This window comes from Jaculus jaculus, chromosome 10 (assembly GCF_020740685.1).
Source record: "Jaculus jaculus isolate mJacJac1 chromosome 10, mJacJac1.mat.Y.cur, whole genome shotgun sequence".
In the NCBI taxonomy this organism is placed as follows: domain Eukaryota; kingdom Metazoa; phylum Chordata; class Mammalia; order Rodentia; family Dipodidae; genus Jaculus; species Jaculus jaculus.
Window position 1 is genome coordinate 113,870,122 of NC_059111.1, and position 15,101 is coordinate 113,885,222.

The following is a 15,101-nucleotide window of genomic DNA, read 5'->3' on the forward strand; positions in this document are numbered from 1 at the left end:
TGTGAGTGGTGCAGCCCCAGAAGCGGTCTCCAGGGCTGCACAAGGAGCAATCGGGCTGAGCACTAGCCTTCCACATTTTGCTTCCTAACAGTAGACCAGACGTGACCAGGACAGCTGCTTTGTGCGCCAGTCTCCCTGTCTACCTACCATGAATAAAAGACCTCCAACTACAAGCAGAGCAAGCCCTTCCTTCTCTAAATTCTGTCCCTTCTCCATGCCTCCCTATCATGAGTAAAAGACCTCCAACTACAAGCAGAGCAAACCCTTCCTTCTCTAAATTCTGTCCCTTCTCCATGCCTCCCTATCATGAGTAAAAGACCTCCAACTACAAGCAGAGCAAGCCCTTCCTTCTCTAAATTGCTTTTGTCAGTGTATTTTGCTACAACAATGAGAAAACTAATCCAAATGGTGAAGTATATTTTGAGGGCAAGAAAATGTTCTGAGATGGAATGAGACAATGGTTGTACAACTCTGCAAATATTCTGTAAGTCACTGAGCTGCGTAATTTAAATGGGTAAATGAAGGGCATGAGAACTATATCACAAAGAAGCTAGGAAGGGGAGGAGGGGAGGGAGCCTGGGTGGAAGGGAAGGGCAGCTTATAGTGGAGGGAAGGTGCCCACCAAGCCCTTCCTACTCTCCATACCCTCCAAGTGACCTTGGGGCAACCTTCTGTGCTGAGAAAACACTTTCTGAGCTGGGTGGTCTGCTAGTCCCACTTAACAATCTGGCAGGAAACCATCTTAGGTGTCCAGCCTGAGGGGGCTGAGAGGACCCCCACGTCTGTCCTCCTGAATGTCTGGAGACCGCCTCCTCCTGTTACCCAGCTCATCCTGTTTGGTACCAAACCCCTGGATCAGTTGGGTCCTAAACATCTAGCTACTCTCCTCAAACCTTAGGCAAGAAGCCAGACCAGGGCAGAGTGACCCACAAGTTCTGGTTGCCCCTGAGGTTGGCCCACAGCCCCTGCTAAAGTCACTCCCTTCAGCTCAGGCTCCTGGGTCCCCTGGCAATGCTCAACCCTGGCCAGCATCATGAGAGCCGCAGCTTTGCATGCAGCGCCTTTTCCTGCCTGCCAGTCCATTCTCCGTGGTTCCCTTTCTCCTGGCCTTGCTTTTGGAGAGCAGCCATCTGCTCAGCATGATAAGAGCAGAGCATCCTGTCCCAGAGGATGCAGGGGCGCTCTGGGCCACTCTGCATTTGTCAGGCTCTCGAGAGGAGCAGAAACCACAGGCTGCTTCTACATTATAAAGCGGGTCTTATCATACTGGCTTTCACAATGCTGGCTGGGCAGTCCAAGAGTGTCTGTCTGTCCGCACTCTATAGCAGCCAAGAACCCTGCCTGTAGTTGCCCAGTCCCTGAGGCTGGACGCCCTAGCAATCCCAAAGTGTTGCTGAAGACCAGGAGGATTCCTAGGGAGAGCCACTGGCCTTCAGTCCAGGTTGGAAGGCTGAGGAAGCTGGGTTGTGACAGCCTCCAAGGATGGCAGCAACAGGGTAGACATGCTCACCAGCAGGCCGGCCAGCTGATGAGAGGCGCCATCCTCTCCCTTCAGATGGCTTTCTACATGGGATGCCAGGGCTACCCAATCTGGAGTCTGGTCTTCCCTCCAGTTAATCCTTCAGGAAATGCCTGCACAGACTGGCTTACAGGCAAGTCTCTTTTAGTCGATTACTGATTCGACCAACATAAACCATCACGCTGGGTACTGGGGCCTTCGGACTTCCCCAGTGAGGGTCATGCAAGCTATGCAGCCCTGGGCTTCACCTCTCTGAGCTGCCATCCTCTCCTGTGTGAGGTGGGGCTGTCCCCCACTGGTGGCTTTGAGGGCCGAAGGAGAGGTGGGCATGAACGCCCAGCCAGCGCCCAGACGCTGCAGCTGATGGAGAGTGGGGGAACAGCACTCAGGATTGACGGTCACGGCCCCTCCCAAAGGGGTGGCAGGTCTCAGTCAGCCCGACACACCAACCTGCCATTACGTCAGGAACCAAGTGCCCTTTGGAAAGTGGAGGGACAGTGGCTGGATGGATCCCGAACCCGGACGGCTGCCCTGCGAGCTTGGGCCTTCTCCTCGTGGGGTGAGACCTATGGATTTATCTCCCTTCTTGGAGGCTGACCTCACGCCCATGTAGGAGAAGCAAGTGTCCATCACTCCAAGGACTTCCTTGTCTGTCTGTGCATGATCACTGGGGAACAAGCCTGCTGGCACAGGCTTCTCTGAGTTGCACGTTGGGGGGAGACAGAGGTCTCTTCCCAGTGCAGGTCAGGAGCACAGAGTGTGTTCTAGACACAGGCAGGGAGCAGGTCATTAGGAAAAACACTGTCAATGTTGCCCTTGTAAAAGGATTCAAGGGGCTCCACTATTCCCTTGGGATCTCAGGGGAATGCTGTGGTAATGGGTGCTGGGTGCTGTCTGTGTCTCATGATGAACACAGGGCTCAGCTCTGAGCTACAACTGACAACCTCTCTCTCTCCCCCTCCCTCTCCCCCCCACCTCCGTGTGTGTGTGTGTGTGTGTGTGTGTGTGTGTGCGTGCGTGCGTGTGTGCAGGGAGGTGGTGCTGAGCTCTGCACGTCCTGCCATCAAGAGCTGCTACTGATGCTACATGAGGACATCAAGAAGGCCTTTTGAGGAATTGCCTTAAACCAGCTTAACAGTGTATATTGATTTGTTTAAAAAAAAAACCACAGTGATAATGAATTGGTCAGGAAAAATACAGAGGTGCTCTTTGCATAAAATTTCCCACAGCTCTGGTAGGAAACAGAACGTAATGAATTAGCAAGTGCAGCAGTGGTGGGCAGTCCAAGAGAAAAACACATATCTTTGGAGCAAAACTACTATGACCACGTGGCTAATTTGCAAACAGAGCCCAGGGACGGTGCTGTCCGCATGGCTAGCCTCCACCCTCCCCAACCTGGAGCTCTATATATCTGCTGGCCAATGGGTTTGAAACCCACTGGGGAGAAGCTGCTGGAAGATTTCTCCACCATTTCTGGGGACGGCACCCGCTCATTGCCTGCAGACCTTCCCCTTAGCCTTATGGCCATTTCTTGTGATTTCTAAGACACAGCTGAGACCTTTCCTATAGATCTGACAGAATTTAAGGGCTTAATATCAGACAACAGCCTGAAACAATTGTGCTACTGAAAGGGTGTATGAGGGGCCAGCAAAACCTTTCAGCACAGGGAAAAGTCGAGGCGCTTCCAGATGGAGCTGCAGAAGCCAAGGTGCCTTGATTTCCTCTGTGGCTGGAGGCCAGTCACAGCCCCCACCCTTTGCCCTGGCTATCACTTGCCAAGGCTGAGAGAGCAGGGCCACACGAGGATGAAGAACTCCACCAGAGCAGTCTGAAGAGATGGCTCTGTCCTTGCAGTGGGGCAGTGCCCAGCTCCCTGCGTGCTCACCCCTTTTCTGGCTCCTGCCTCCAGGAGGGCCTCATTTACTAGCTGCCTGCAGCTGCTCAGGGCTGAGTTGAGCCTGCAGCGGGCGAGGTGGGAAGCCTACTGTGGAAAGCAGAGCACAGACTTCCTGCACGTGGCAGGTAGCGGGCCACAGATAGAAGTCAGAGCCACGTGACTCCAGGATGACTGCCATGCTGAGAGAGCCAAATGGGACAGGTCGCTTAATTCATTCTCTGGTGACTGGTTTCTCCCACTGTACAGGACGTTCCTTGAGAACTAGAAATATTTCCTTCCTTTTCCCTTGGTACCCAGCACCTAGGCAGTTCTGATACACAGTGCAGCATTTGTACCTAGCGCAGCACTGACTAGTACCTACTGCAGAGATTCTACCCAGTGAAGTGCTGGTACCTAGTGTAATGTTGGTGCTGCGGTACTGGTACCTACCACAGACCTGGCACTTGGTAAGTATCAGTACAGGTGCCGCACGGGTACCTAGGAAGTTATCAGAGAGTATGCGAACAGCGTCCCGCGAGCTCCTCCTGGCACTTTAAAGACTGCACAGAAAGTTACTTCAGAGCAATGCTGTGGAAACTAGGAATTCACACAGACATACAAAACCTTGACCTTCATGTTAGTACATGGGATTTGGACTGCTAAAATTTGTGAATTCGCGCTTCTGGAAATGGTTAACTCAAAAGAGTTCCAGTCCTTCCCAGGACAGAAGCTGTGGCCAGAGTAAATTCTAGTGCGGACCTGGTGGCTCTTGGGCATCTGCAGCCCTGGGGTGCCCAGGGCTGAGTGGGTATCCTGGAGATGCAGAAAGCCGCAGCTTCCCGGCCACGATGTCATCTTCCGACTCCACGCTTTGGGGTTCTGTCCCTTGTGTTGGAACTGGGTCTTTCCAGTTGTTACTCTCACGGTTTAGCCCCGTGCATGCTCTGTATGGAATGTAGTACCAGAGATGCCTAAGGGCCAGACACAGGCTGGGCCAGGGACTGTGCAGTGCCCGGGGAGCCTGGGGGTCTGCCTGTCTTTCTCCTGTGGTGTCTCACAATGAGTGCATGGACAGCGAGGCAGGGAAGTCCCACAGTGCTCTCTTAAGTAAAGCTTCTTTCTGCCTTTGCCCCACCTGCCTGGAAACGCTGATGCGCAAAGATGGGCTTCTGCTGCCCAGCCATCTATGCGTGGCAGGTCTGTGCTCGTCTTTAAGCTCAAAGCAGCGGCCAGTGTATGGCCGGACTGCGGGTTCGCACACCCCTGGGTGTGAGGCTTCCTTTGAATATCCTTAGGAGGTTGGAGAGGGGCGATTCTTGAAAAAGAACATTTTCCTTAGCTATGTGGCCGAGAAGTGAAGTGTGCATTCAGCACAGAGGGCCTGAGGTCTTCTTCCTCATGCTGAGGCTTGGGAGGAAGTCCCATTCTGCTCCCAGATCCATCTCTTCTCTGGCCTCCCATTTTTAAGGTCCATAGAGGTCATTTGAGGGGACACAGGCAGCAGAATGTGGTTCCTGCAGGTCACACACTGTCACCCTGAGGCCCTAGGTGCCCATAGCGAAGGGAGGACCCACTGGAAGTACACATGCCAGCCAGGGCTTGTTCTCCCGCTGAGGACAGAAGCATGCCAGGGGCACGGTGAAGTCCGACAGTGCAGTGCCCGTGTGGAGGGTGGGGAGGAGCTTCAGTCCCATGGGGTGACCATTACCAAAGGGTGTGCAGAGTTCTACAGGGCACAGCTGCATTGGATAACACCTGGTGATTCTTTGTCAAACTAACCACATGTTCACTAAGCAACCCGGACATTCTCCTTCCAGGGAATTTACCCAAGAGAAAGGAAGACACGCCCATGTGCCAGCTCTTCTCAGCATGTTCGTTCCTAACAGCCCCAAACTGGAAGCAGTCAAATGTTAGTCAAATGTTGCAGAAAGATGTGTGCTGGTATCTGTGCAGCGGCCGCTCCTTAGCAGCGAGCCACAGAACCAGCTATGGCGCGGGACTCTCAGAGCCGTGACTCAGCGGCAGGTGCCAACCACACGTGACTGCACTCCACACACACGCTCCACAGAGGCACAAGGGGCGAGCTGTGGTGGCTCAGGCCTGTGATCTCAGACCCTGAGGGACCGACATGGGAGATTGCTGTGAGTTCAAGGTCAGCCTGCGCTACACAGCAAGTTCCAGGTCAGCTTCTGCTACAGAGTGACACTTTGTCTCAAAAAACAAACTAACAAAAAAACCGGGCTGCAGAGATGGTTCAAGGCCTGCAAAGCCTCACGGCCTGGGTTTGATTCCCCAGTGTGGTAGAAAAGAAGCTAAAAATTAAACTGATCCACTGAGCTACTGTAAGAGTTAAATAATGAGGTGCTAGACTTACATTTGTCAGCAGATGGAAAAATTCCCAAAAGAAAACTATCCAGAAAGGACCAAGTGGTCCTTTTTTTACAAAAAAAAGTTTAGGTTAAAACAATGTAAAATGGAATTTATTGTTAGGGTGTCCCGACGACAGAAATGATTAAATATACAAATTGCCGTATCTTGTTTGTTCACTAACCATTCCCTTTGGCTATAAAATAAAAATAAAACCTCAGCTCAAGGCCAGAGCTTCTTTAAAGAGTGATCTCAAGCTCTTTTGGCCACCGGGTAAATACACTCTTCTCCTTTCACTCATACTGGCATTAAGATGATCCTTCCAGAGAACTTCTGCAACTTCAACATCCACATAAAGCCAGACACACAAAAGGGCACATGCATCTGGAGTTCACTGGCATTGGCGGGAAGCTCTGGGATGTAGATTCTATCTCTCTCTGCTTGCAGATAAATAAATAAAATAAAAAAAAAAAACCCACCCCAAACCAATAAAAGACAACAGGGGAAGACAGAGGATGTGGTTGCTAGGGACAACCCTGAGGAGCAGAAGGCGGGTGTGGCATTCTGGGGCAATGCAAGCGTTCTTGGTGGTGGGGGGTTAATAATGTTGTCCATAAGTCACACTTACAGGACAATGCATCAGAAAGCGTGGACTCTATCATGGGGAATTGTGTCTATAATGGGGTGCCTGTAGTCTGCAGGTGCTCTTCCCTCCCTAGCCTCCCACCCTGTCCTCTAGACAGAACGCCCCTCCCACTATGCTGCAGTGCCCCCCACTTGGGCCAGACTGCCCCCCATGATGGTTCTTCAGCTGCGTCATCAGAATGAATAACACATGGGCATGCGTGAGTGTGTGACTGTATGCATGCGTGCGCGTAGCTGGTTCCCTGCTGGGGGCAGTCCGAAGCACTAAGAAGAGAGGCAGGCAGCTGTGATCTAAACAAAATACACCAGGGCTGGACATGGTAGCACACACCTTTAATCCCAGCACTTGGGAGGCAGAGGTAGGAGGATCACCATGAGTTCAAGGTCACCCTGAGACTACATAGTAAATTCCAGGTCAGCCTGGGCTAGAGTGAGACCCTACCATGAAAAACAAAAACGAAAACAAAATCAAACCAACAAACAAAAAAAATACCAGACAGAAAGCTGTGTGTGGCTGGCACTGGCCTGTCTCTAAAGCTGAACCACTTTAAACTGACCCCATGACTCCTCACACAAGAAAACAACCAGCCAAGAGGAGAAAACAATAACCAAAGCTTCACAGCTTTTGGCAAAGTGACTTGTAACACTGTGTTGTCCACAGCACGGATGCCCAAAGGCAAGACCGCAAACCTCTACATCTTTAAGGCGTCATCCCGCTAGAGGGAGCCTGCGGGAAAGGCCTTTCTGGGCAGTCCGGGAACAGGGTCAAAATGATGGGAGGCAGTGAAGTAAGGCCACAAAGTGCAGACTCGGGCCATCTCTGCAGCACAAAGCTGGGTCTGCGCCTGCAGGAGGTCGCTGGGGAAGCCCCAGAACAAGGCCCCTGGCACTGTTTCTGAGGCTGTTGAGAGGACCAGGAGCGGGTGCTCTGGGGAGTTCTGGTGGCGTGGTTTCAGAGGCAGTGTCTGTTTCTCAGCTCCCGCTGTGAATCTGGGTGTCACTTGACCACCCAGGGAGAGGTGTGTGGGGTCAATGTAGTGACCCAGCCCTGCCCCAAAGCCATGAGAATAGCTAAGATGACTAACCCTCCTCAGCCGCCTCCACATGGCTCTACTGCTTAAGCTGTCTCTTCCAGTGAGTGACCAACCCACCTACATGGCACCCCTCCATGCTGGGAAGGGGTGTGACAAGCAGCTTAGGATGAACACGGAGATCGATGAAGTGGCAAACCGTGAGTGTTCACCTAATCTCTAAAGGACCTGATGTCACCTGGACAAGCCAAAGACAAGTTGAGGACAGTGCCCAGCTCTACTGGAAAGGTGTCTGATGTTGGCTGGCTCTGCAGGTGGTAAAGGGTTTCGCCTGCAGAGAGTCTTCAGGTCTGTCACTCAAGGTGTGGACCGTGGGAAGGAGAGCACAACTTGCTGGACAGAAGCCTCCTAGCTAAAGCCACCATCTTGGCCAGAGCCCTGGTACAGAAGGCACAATCAGGCCCTCTCTCCTGGGGGCTGTGACATCCACTGATGGGATATATCAGGAGACAAACTCATATTGAAGTTAATTAATATAAATTCATATCGAAAGCATTCATTAATAGTTCTTTTTAAAATTTCTTTTTATAAATTATTTATTTATTTATTTTAGAGAGAGCAAGAGTGAGACAGAATTGGTGCACCAGAGTCTCAGCCACTGCAAGCGAATGCCACCTAGTGGGCATATGCGGCCTTGTGCTTGCCTCACCTTTGCGCTTATATGGGATCTGGAGAGCAGAACATGGGTCCTTAGGCTTTGCAGGTAAGAGCCTTAACTGCTAAATCATTTTCCAAGCCCCTTAATATTTCATTAGAAACTCACATCTACCAAACCATGCAGATTTAACATTGAGCTATTTCTTTCCCAAATAAAGGAAGTCATGGGAAGGGTGATTAGACTTGGCCATGCTCTAGAAGGTTCACATCAGCCATGTTGTATAGGGCTTTATTTAGATCAACACAGGCACTGAAATATACGCCCTCACTGTCCAACAGCGTTTTATGAACCTGAGTAGAGTTCCAACGTTAATGGTTTCATATGTGCAAAGTTGCTGTGTCCATAGAAGCAGTGATGTTCATGTAATTCCACTGGTGTATTGGCAAGTGGAGGATTGTTTCTGGGTCTATCTGATCTGAGAAAAAGAGAAGGAAGATAGCAGTGGGGAGAAGGGGGAGGAAGAAATAGCTATGCCACGTGCAGGTCCTCCTGTTAGAGAATGACCTGCCCATGGTTCTGAAAACCTGGGCATGCCAAAGGGCTGTAGATGTTCCCTCTTCAATGCCATTCTAAGAACATCTGTTTCTTCAGCTTGTTTTCATGCCAGCACGATAGGATAATCCAGTCAAGCCCACAACTGTGATGGCAGAGGCAGTGTCTGTGTGCACCGGGGGGCTCTGGAGACCATCTAGCAAGAGGAAATGCATTCAGCGGCAGAGAGCTGAGTCCCCAATGCTGTCCTTTCTCCATAACTTGCTTCCCTGGGTGTTTACTATGCACGAGGCTCGAATCAGACTCTACTCAGGCCACCAAAGTTCAATTAGAGGGGGTATAGGATATAAGTGCTCAAGTCACGCCTTCATTTTAGAAGAGACTGCCACTCACCCTCTATAGTCACAGTCCACACAGTGTCCAGTACACAATGGCATAGCACCAATCCCGCTTTCAAACTGAGTGTGGACTCATCGCCTTCCCTTTCCTCATCACACTCTGTAGATAAGCACGTCTTTCTTCTGGTCAGAGCATCACCTATGCCACTGGTGCCTCAAGCACATCCCAAAACCTACCTCGCCCCACTGAGAGCCAAGTGCACAACCAGTTCAGCCTGGCCTGGAACATCATACATTCCAACAAGCACTGGCTCATTGAAGAGGCCAAGTTCACTGAGGGCTTTACTGGGACTCCAACACCCCTTGCTGCCTCCAATCCACCTATTAGAACAAGCTGACAGGAAACTGACTCAGCCACCAGGCTCAGCTCAGGTCAGACTTTCCTCTTGTGATGCCCACTGCTCTTTCTCCAGAGTTAAGAAGAAAGATGTTTTGCTTAGATTTAAACCACTCATGGAGGCCCTGGATTACATGATACTAGTCAGAGTGTTACTCTTCAACAAGACTTTGAAGTTCTCAATGGTGCTGGGTGTGGTGGGAGCTCCCGCAACCAGCTCTTGAGAGGCTGAAGAAGGGCATGACAAGTCCACGGCCAGCCTGGGCTACACTGTGCTACCCTGTGGCCAAAATGAAAAACAAAACACCCCCTTCCAAGTTGCAGTATCTCAGCAAAGATAACTATTTTCCTCCCCCCCCCCCACGTCTGTGGAGGCAGACCACAGTGACAAAAACCTCATTGCACTATAGGCCAGCAAGAGATGCTATCTAACTGAGCATCAAGAGCTATGGCTAGCTGTGGATACAGGCACCTCTTTAAAGAGGGATATTGAAATCACCAAGCCTTACAATAGCTTGAGTATCAGGGAGCAAACCTCAGGTCAGTAAAAATTATTAAAGAGGATTTTATTACTGAAGAGTTCTATTATGCCTCTGCTTGTAACAGAAAGGATTTGGGCTGGCTGGAAAGTAAAGTCTGATAACATTCGAGACTACAAACATATATTGGGTACATATTACAACACTAAGAATGAGACACTCGGCGGGTAGGGAGGTGGCTCAGTGGGTAAAGTGTTTGCCTCACAAGCATTAAGACCTGAGTTTGGATCCCAGCACCCACATACAGCTGACTGTGTATGCTTTTATCAGTACCAGGGAAGCAGAGATAAGCAAATCCTTAGGGCCTGCTGACCACTAGTCCAGATGAATCAGTGAGGTCAATGTTCAGTGACTGACCAGCTCAAAAAAGCAGATGAATAGAAACTGAGGAAAATTTATGATATTGATCTCTGGTCTTCACACATACACTCACACACAGTCACTCACATGCATACAAACCTGCACAAACACATGCAAGCACTCCATACATGTACACAAATAAAGAAGCAAAATCTCTGCCATGCATTGGCACCGTAGATCTGCCAAGGATCTCACGAGGGTAGCACTGTTGCTATCACCTCTTAAAAAATGTGTAATCCAATATGTATGGGAGTTGAGCAATACTCTAGGTTACACAGTAGAAAGCCAGTGATATGAGGCTCAAACTCCAGGGCTCTGTGGCTGCAAAGCAGAAGCCCTCAATGCCTACATCTGCTGCTAGGCAGGCTCTGGGGGTACCTATATCCTAGTAAACAAAGGCTGTCGAATCCCAGCCTATGAAGGCAGGAAAGTCCTCCAGAAGGATCTATGACTCAGTTATGGATCTCCAGGGATGCAGAAGGTGACTTAAACACTCACCCCAATCCTAAATCAATGTGAGTTTTGCCCAATTAAGCTTGGTGCCTGAGCAAAGCTAGGGCAGCATTATCCATTTACTGTGTAGAGACCCTGCGCCTACCTCTCAGCCTCTCCTCTGTCATTGCTCTGAGCTGCTCAGATCCCAAATGCCAACACTACCTAATGAAGTGACATGTCCGATTTTCTTAAAATTGATTTCTGTTATATGGAAAGAGTTGATTTTCTTTACTTTGTGTAACTTTCACAATGGCCCTAATAGGAATTAGATTACACATAACACCCCCCGACATGCATACATTTCTAAAGGACTCAGACCAAATGAAAACTTAATTCAAGAAAAATGTCATGTCAGGAAAATATTAAGGTAGATGATTCTACAAAAAATCTTGTTTGAAAATACAGAATCAATCTTTAATAAAGAACACTGGGGTAGTTTCCATGGTGGAAGTTTGTCTTATTTGGTTGAAATCCTAATATCAAAGTTGTTAGTGAAACGTTTATGTTAAAAATAACCAGATTTATTTCTATTTAAGGTGAACAATTTGTATAAAGGACACATATCCCTTAGGAATATAATTCTTGAAAACAGGACAACTGAAAGTCAAAATAACCTACCCATAGGCATTAGACCCATGACTAAATGAAAGTTCAGCTCTTAGTTACCCCCTTGCTGTGGATTAAGAGGCCAAAACCATGTGAGCTAACTGCATGGAACAGAGACATGCAAGAGAGCTTAGGTGGAAGGACACATCCCCAAGTCTCTTTTACCATTTTGCAAAATTGAAGGTGTGGGTGTTTCAATCAGGTGTCTCCCTGAACTCATTTGTTTGATTGCTTGGTTCCCAGCTGGTGGCAATTTGGGAGGAGGAGCCTTGCTGGAGGAGGTGTGCTGTTGGGGCGGGCTCACGGCTGTGACTGTCAGCTTCCCCTTGCTGGAGCCTGGCTCACTTTACTGTTGTTCACCTGCTGTGACAAAAGTGATGCCCAGTCTGCTCATACCATGCCTTCCAGTGCCATCATTAAACACCCCCTTGAGTCTTTCTGCAAAAATAATAATTCCTCCCATCAGCTGATTTTGACCAGATGTTTCATCCCAGCAACGAGAAGGTGACTACAACAGAAGAAGATCAAATATAACTGACAGACACTTCCCTCTTGAAAACGGGATGGCCTTCAGCTCAAGTGCAGAGGAGGTAGTGGGAGGAAAGGCAGGAACTCATGGAAAGCAGACGGATTTGTGCCCACATGATTCTTTTTATTTTATAACTTTTTATTTATTTTCTTACTTATTTTGATTTTTTCTCTAGCCCAGGCTGACCGGGAATTACCTATTTCAGGGTGGTCCTGAACTCATGGCATTCCTCTGACCTCTGTTTCCCCAGTGCTGGGATTAAAGGTGTATGCACCATGCTCAGCATTTTATAACTTTTTCTGAAGGTTGCAATTTTGTAGAAACCCCAGGCTAAGGGTATGCTCATTTCAAACTGCTGTGCCATCAACACAGATGAGATTTTGACACCACTGGAACTTAGCTAACTGTTGAGCATTCCATCAATGATCTCACAGCAAAGCTGAAGATTTGGGGAGGTGGGCAGGGCCGTTTTGCCCACACTGGGTGGCTGAAGTGGGGACGGTGGGGGCCACTGACTTCAGCATGTACTAGAGGCGGTGACTGGAACAAGCATTGTGCCACACCTGCCAGTCCTAGATCCTGGATCCTCAAGAGAGAGGAAGTGCCACTCTATGAGACCCGCCCTTCACAGCTGCCAGGTTCCATGTCTACTGTTAAAGCTGATCTTCGTTTGAATGGATCCAAAGGCGGGGGGGGTGTGTGTGTGTGTGTGTGACCTCAGAAGCTTGGGCTTTGAACGTAGGCAGTCCCACAGGGACTCCAGCTCTCCTGTGTGCTGGCTGGGAGGTGCTGGGCAATGACTTAGCCTTTCTGGAATCTCACACAAATGTTGGCAAGGGAGCTGGAGAGATAGCTCAGTGGGTAAGAGCCCTTCTTGTGTAATCATGAGGGTCTGAGACCATCTGAGTTTGTAAACAGCTGGGCATAGCCGCACATGTCTGTAACCCCAGTCCTGTGGGGGAGCAGAGGCCACGGAATTGCTGGGGCTCATGGAAAAGGTAAGCTCTGGAATCAGTGAGAGACTCTTAGTCTCAACTTGGGGATGAATGATGGAAGGGGACACCAACCACGCCTCAGACATCCTCACACATGTGCATCAGGTGTACACATCTGCACACACACACGTACATGTTCGCATACACCTACACATGCTATACACATACATGTTTATCTTGAATGGTTGTAGTATCAAGAACTAGCCCGAGCAGCTGTCAGTGTAAGCCTCGCCTATGAAGGGACGGTGGCGAGACTGCAGGGGTCTCAACACAGAACGCGCTTAGGGGCTCCAGTTTCTTTAATTAAGTCTCGTGCCAAGTTCTCAAGTCTGTTTCTCCTAAATTATGAGTGATTTCCTTAAGTGTTGAAACAATATGTTACAATAAACTGCTAACAGGGCTTTGAGTTCTACAAATTCACAGAAGATGGGCTGAGACATCCACCATCTCTCACACGTTCTGTTGCTCTCAGAAGGGAGATAAACCTCAAGGCAAAATATTCCTGCACTTTAAAGATGTCTATTTGAAGAAAACAAACAGGATAATTTTTCTTCCCTGAACAACATCTAAGTTCCCATCTCCAATATGCTTCAAATAAAAAGCTTCATGGATCTGGGTGTGGTGGTGCATGCTTTGAATCCCAGCACTCGGGAGGAAGATGTAGGAGGATCACTTTGAGTTCAGGGTCACCCTGAAACTAAAGAGTGAGTTCCAGATCAGCCTAGGCTACCTCAAAAACAAAAACAAGAAAAGCTCCTACAGAGACTCGATTTTTACTCAGGTTGGTCACCTTCCATTTCATTGGTTTATTTAACAACTGTTCCAACATCCACTGTCAATCACACTTTGCTGTTTGTCTCCACACAAACACTTCTTTTTTGCATGAAAGCCAAATGAAATTATTTCCACTATGTTTGTTTTCTTAGGACATGTCCACTGTGGTGACTTGAATCAGATACCCTCCACAAACTCATGTATGTTGCATGCTTGGTCCCCAGTTGGTGGTAGTTTCAGTGGTTCAGGCTTGCTGGAAGAGGTATGTTGTGGTGACAGGCTGATGGTGATATAGCCAGAGCTCAGCCCACTCTCCTGCTGTGGCAGAGCCATCTAACCTCCCAACGGGTTGAGATGGATAATATAGAGGAAATGCGAGAGCCAGGTGGAGCTGGGACCAGATGTCTAGGGAAAATGAAAAGAGAAGCAGCGGCAGGAGGGGATAAGGTGGAGGGAGAAGCAGGATGAGCGGAGGAAGGAGAAAAGCGAAAAGGTCAAGTAGCCATGCCTGCTGGACTTTGCTGACTCTGAACTGATTCTTTTCTTTTCTTTTCCTTTTTCTCTTTCTTTCTTTCTTTCTTTTTTTTTTTTTTTTTGAGGTAGGGTCTCACTCTAGCCCAGGCAAACCTGGAATTCACTATGTAGTGTCAGGCTGACCTTGAACTCACGGCGATCCTCCTATCTCTGCCTCCCAAGTGCTGGGATTAAAGGCGTGCGCCACCATGCCCGGTTCTGTAACTGATTTTTAGTCTTATCTAAATCAAGGGCTTCAACCAACTCAAACTCCCGTCATTACTGCCTTTGGGGTCCAAGGGCAGGGCTACTAGTAATGCAGTGGGATGTGGCTGGGTGCGTCTTTCTAGAGCTGCACACTTACACGTCATGGCTGCCCATGTCTTTCCTTCCCATATGTGCTTGCTCATGGCCTCTAGATCATGTATTTTGAAAGAGCACATGGGCTCTGTAGAATAACCCACATTTTAAAGCAGTTCCTGATCTTCGGTGGGCGCTGAGACCTCACTCCCCAGCACACAGCTGCACCAGAAAAGACCACAGGGCACAAGCACACACCTCCTATCCCCACCCTGGAGCTTCTGGGTGGAGCTGGATCCCAGCTCCTGACCAAAGCTGATTTGTTTACCTTGACCCCTCTCCCAAGGCACTGTCACAGCAATGAATGTTCTGGCTTTGTTTTTGTGATGCCCGTGGGGCACTGAGGAAGACTGCCTTCCAGTTAGTACACAGGCAGGGGTCTGCCTGGGGTGCTGGGCTCCACCCATCATGCCCACGATAGGGCTGAGCTGAGGGTGGAGCCACGTCTTGTCCTAGAGAGCCACCGGCATGCCAGGACCTGCAGGAGGTGGGCGGGGGTGGGGGGCTGCTCTGGGGAAGAGACTTCTCAGATGGGCCAGCGGCTGGG

General features: G+C 49.4%; 1 protein-coding gene across 3 annotated transcripts in view; it reads right to left on the reverse strand.

The window, feature by feature from the left end:
• Positions 1-15,101, reverse strand: part of Dpp6 (dipeptidyl peptidase like 6) — an 802,942-nt gene that overhangs the window by 187,440 nt on the left and 600,401 nt on the right. The gene's annotated exons all lie outside the window — the stretch shown is intronic.